General features: G+C 40.0%; 1 long non-coding RNA gene across 1 annotated transcript; it reads left to right on the forward strand.

Annotated features, from left to right (window-relative positions):
- The first annotated feature begins 3299 nt into the window (after positions 1-3299).
- On the forward strand, positions 3300-3764 carry LOC109943622 (uncharacterized). The gene is made up of 2 exons (XR_002266666.1): positions 3300-3415; positions 3502-3764. It is a non-coding gene; the product is annotated as an uncharacterized lncRNA (long non-coding RNA).
- Positions 3765-5474: the final 1710 nt, after the last annotated feature.

Consider the following 5474-nt stretch of genomic DNA (forward strand, 5'->3'; position numbering starts at 1 on the left):
GCGAATTCCCGAGAGCGGCCTCTTCGCCCGAGGCAGCCTGGCGCACCGGACACTGTCCGGTGCACCACCGGACAGTCCGGTGCACCACCGGACAGTCCGGTGCCCCAGACCGAAACAGCCTTTTGGCTGTACACAGCCAACTCTTCTTCTTTCTGTTTCTAACACTTAGACAAGTATATTAGTACACAAAACCAATGTACTCAGGCTTAGAAACATACCTTTACTTGTGATTTGCACTTTGTTCATCCATGGGCATAGATTCACATTTAAGCACTTATGTTTGCATCCAATCACCAAAATACTTAGAAATGGCCCAAAGGCACATTTCCCTTTCAAGTATGTCATGTGGCCTATGGCGTGCCCCATGGCACCCTACCAATGGATTCCAAGGAGTAAAACATGTTGGCAAAGGCATGGTCTTTGTTGTCATGGCTTCTTGAAACCCATTGATAGATAGAAGAAGTCACCCCTTGAGGGCGAGGGTGACAACTCCACGTACCATGGAACACAGTGGTCAACCGAAGGGGGATTCCCCTTCTATGCTTAGTTGTTGGCTAATGGTGGCCACCTTGAACGCCATTGTGATCGGCTAGAGGTCGACGACGCTGACCTCAAGCACAGCGGAGTCTAGCGGGGTGCAGATGGGAGCAGCCTCAAATGCCATAGGCGAGGCCCTGTCACCCCCTTGTTTGATGACAACAACACACCTTTTAAGGCGCTGCTTGAGATCAATGGCGAGTCGCTTAAGGCATCGCTTCTCCACCTTACACCAAACGTCGGCAACTTTGTCCTGACCGAGCTTGCTGGAAGGCAGGCGAGTTGTCATCTCAATCAAGGGGCAAGGCTCTAGAGCCTGTCCCCCTACCTGGGGTGCCAAATGTCGAAGGGGAGAATCCTCTGGCCAGGTGGCAGATTGCACCCGCCCTGATCCTTAGATGAGGAGTATGCTTAGGTGATTGCCTAGCCTTCTAGATGAACACAAGAACATAAGGGTTTATAGTGGTTCAGGCCGCCGTAGTGTAATGCCCTACATTTACTGTGAGTTGTAATCCTTGAGAGCCGAGGAGACGAAGGTCTGAGTGTGAAAATGACCTCCTTCGCTATGGAGCAAGTGCTCTCCCTTTTATAGTTCAAGGGAGGCACGTTACAAGGGAGTTCATGCCATGATAGGTGGGCCTAGGATAGTTTACAATATAGAATGGGAAAAACTGGTCAGAGTTGACAATGCTAGACCTTCCTGAGCACGTATTTCTCCTCGGGTGCTACATGATCTTCTAGCGTCCTTATCTAGTCACTTTATCTCATCTAATCAGAACATAGGCCTTGATGTAGGTTGTGGCATAGCCTGGTATGCTGTCGTGCATACAGTGTAACGGGCGGTGTCGTCTAGTCTTCTTCGTCCATCTCTTCATGCCTCGGTAACACACAGAGAACAATATGAGTCATAATGAAAGGCGCCCAAACGACACAATAGGTCAATGCCCAATGTCTCGGTAACGTGCGGGTAACAGTAAAAGGTCGCATGCACTTAATGTAGGGGATACACTACCTGCTACTCATGCAGGCAAGTATGCGTCACATTTGTACTGAATGCTAGTGGGCCCTGTGTGAGAGGCCTTTGTTAGGCACCGTCTGGTGGCTTATGCTAAGGGTGTCTAGCCATGTGTTAGCATCGGACCCCTGCCTAGGAGAGGGGCAGACCTAGGGATAAGTGGTGACACTATTTCCCAAGCCTTTCCTGACTATGGGCTTGAGCCATACCCGTGGGAGTCCGGGCTACTATGCCCCTTGTCTGGACACGTGGTGACTCCAGACCTCACCTGACCTGAGGTTCGGATGGTATCTTTTACACCCAGAGCCATTCTAAAGACTTGGTGCTGTAACTAGAGAGTGTCTTCTCCTCCGAGACTTTATGTTCCCAACAAATCCCTTTGTCTAGGGATCTGTTGGGTCACAAGGAGGTCCGGATCTTATTTGCAGGCTCCCAGACCTATACTTGAGATTGTTGATTCTTCCATTTATGGGGCTTGATGGAGATAGGATCTGGCCAGGAGGCGAACCTGGTCTGGTCATGACTCCATATGGTTGGCCTTAGCCCCGTACTTGGCCGACTGCCCACGAATTCTTTAATGGTGGCCCCGAGGGCTCACCGACATGTAGGGATGAAAACGGTTTCGGAATTTTTCGGAATTCCGAAAACCGTTTCCGGTTTTTCTCGGTCGGATTTATCGGTATCGGTATTTTTCGGAATCGGTATCAGTTGTCAGAATTTAGGTTCGGAATCGGTATCGAAATCGGTACGGCGTGGTGTGGACACAAAGGTTGGGCTCTCTCTTGATGTTGCTACTAGGTGGAATTCAACATATTGCATGTTGAGAGATGCACTACATTATAGGGCTGCTTTTGAAAGGCCTGTGTCATATGAACGTCGCAGGTATGAGAAAATTGCACCTTCCTTTGAAGAATGGGATTTGGCAAAGACTCTTTTACCATGTTTGAGAAAGTTCTTTGACTTGACTGAGTTATTTTCTGGTACACTATATCCGACTGCCAACTTGTTTTTTAAAGGGTTCTGTGAGATTAAGTTTTTACTTGTTGATTGGTGTGATAGCATCCATCCCACTATTAGTAACATGGCAAACACTATGATGGTCAAGTTTGACAAGTACTGGAATAAGTCAAATATTGCTCTTGTTGTGGCTAGTGTCCTTGATCCTAGATACAAGAGGAAAATCGTAGAATTTTACTTGAAGAAGGTGTACCCATATACATATCAAATTGAACTGGATAAATTTAATGGTGTCATGAAAAAGATGTATCAATACTATGTCTCTACTACACCCTCAGCATCATCTGTTGCACCTTCCTCAACTTCAACAGTTGATATGATTAAGTCAAGTATCGAAGAAGAGCTTGATAGCTACATATTTGATGGACAAGGTCATGATGATTCTATTGACACAAGTGACTTAGAAAAATATTTGGCAGATCCAATACTAAAGGTTGGTAAAAGTAATCAACACACTTTTGACATATTAGCATGGTGGAAAGCACACAAAGAAGAATATCCTGTCTTGGGCCAGCTTGCTCGTGATGTCTTAGCTATGCAAGTGTCAACAGTAGCTTCAGAATCTGCTTTTAGTGCTGGTGGTCGTGTACTTGATCCATTTCGTACTCGCCTTGACCCTACCATGGTAGAAGCACTAGTCTGCACCAAAGATTGGATAGCTGGAGCAAGAAAAGGTTATATAGCAGTACCTTATATTTATTTACAATTTAATTAGTCATTACCTTTTTACTAATGCACTAATGGATCTTTATATTCCCAGGTTCCAAGGCTAAGAGTGTTGCTATTCCTAATATGGTTTATGAAATGGATGAACTTGAGGCTCTTGCAAGAAATATTTCATTTGAGGTTAATTTACCTTCATTTTCTATTCTATTTTGGTGCATAAAACATTAGCTATGATTTAATTCTATATTTCTTTAACAAAAATGTAGGATGAAGACCTAGATGATGATGATCATGATGATGGACTTGAGGCATCGTTGTAAGCTTGTTGATGAAGATCTAGATGATAATAATGTACCATGAATGCTATGAATGTTTCTTATTGTACTTGCTCCGTAATGTTTTGTGACCTTGCGAACTTGGGATTGTGGACTTGTGGCTTTGTGAACTTTATGATGAACTTGTTATATTGTGTACTTGTGTTCTTTGTGATCAACTTATCATATTGTGAACTTGTGATCTATGTTATCAATTTGTAATATTGTGAACTTGTGATATTTGTGATCAAACTGTTATATTGTTAACTTGTGGTCTTTGTGATCAACTTTTTATATTGTGAATTGTGAACTTGTGGTCTTTGTGATATTTGTAAACTTTGTTGTATTGTGAACGTGTTATATTGACATATTTTCATATTGATATGGTTACCGATTGTATTTAAGGTTCCGACCGGTACCGATGTATTTTCCGTACCGAACTTTCGATTCCGATGTTTCTGAAATGCCGATATTGTTTCTGTTTCCGAAGTTACCGTTTCCGATTTCGTTTCCGATAAAAAATATGGAAACGGTAATGGTTTTAGTGTTTTCCGATCATTTTCTACCGTTTTCACCCCTACCGACATGTACCTATGCGATATTCTATGATATATTTTATAGTGTTTATGTAGTATACATGTCATATTCTATGGTGCATGATCTATTTTTTGATGTTCGTGTAGTATACAGGTGATGCTCAATAATATATTTAGGAACGTTTATGTAGTATAAATAGGATATTCTACAATTATATTTGAATAATCATGTATTATTGTATTTTAGGATGTTCAAGTAGTATTTATGTGATGTTCTCTTTTCATTTTTTATCTGTACTTATGTTATTTTTTTTCTTTTTTTGTTCAATCTTTTATTAACTCATTTTTCTATTAAGTTATTTATTTATTTTAATATATTCAATGACATTAATCTCTTCTTTATTTTACACCAACTGGCTATTTTATTTTATTATTGTCATGTTTTGCTTTTTTAAATTTTCTATTTACATATATAGTATGCACACGATGTTCGCTAAGTATACATGTTGTGTTTATGATGTAATAAAATGTTTGTATAGTATAAACAAGATGTTTCGTGATCAATTTTGAATATTCATATACTGCTCGTGAGATGTTATATACGATTAGCTAGTGTTGATGTAGTGCTCGATATTAAAATATTCTCTTGCATAGTTTATAATATACAATGCTCAACTTGATATACAAGATAGAAAATACAAAACATATATATTATTTTCACATATATACTATCACATTGTCCTATGATTTGTGCTCCTAGATCTAGAATAATATTCTCCTAAGCTGTGAAAAATTTTCTTGTTAAAATGGAATATTGTTCAATGAACCTAGAACATCGTCTCTGTTCAGTAAAACATATTCTCTCCTTACGAGATAACTGTCCAATAAAAAAATTATCTTAATATACGTATATGGCATATTGTTTTGAAAGATTCAATACAAGAACCACAATGGTATAAAACAAAATTTAATAATGTTTAAATTGCAACCTATAGATCTTTTAACTCATAATATATATTAATATCATTGTATTTTTTTTACCTTGGAGGCTTGTACTTGTAAGAGTACAGTCTCAAGACAAGATCAAGTGAAACGGGGTGACAAACAAGATCTAGCATAGCCCACGAAGATGACTTCACAAGCAGGACTGCCCATATGCGCCAAAGGAGTGTGACACGTGAGCAAAACACCATGCAGATATGATCTGGCCGTCGGACCATAACAACTTTGTATAGGAAACTGGGACATGATGGACAAATCGACCATTTTTAATTTAATATCATTTTAAATAAAACAATTTACATCTTGATAATCAAAATCTCATTTTGACCTTAGAAACCAACATTAGAACTCATTAAGTCATAACATCACGGTTCAATACCTTGGAGT

The sequence above is a fragment of the Zea mays genome, chromosome 1 (genome assembly GCF_902167145.1).
Source record: "Zea mays cultivar B73 chromosome 1, Zm-B73-REFERENCE-NAM-5.0, whole genome shotgun sequence".
NCBI classification, from domain to species: domain Eukaryota; kingdom Viridiplantae; phylum Streptophyta; class Magnoliopsida; order Poales; family Poaceae; genus Zea; species Zea mays.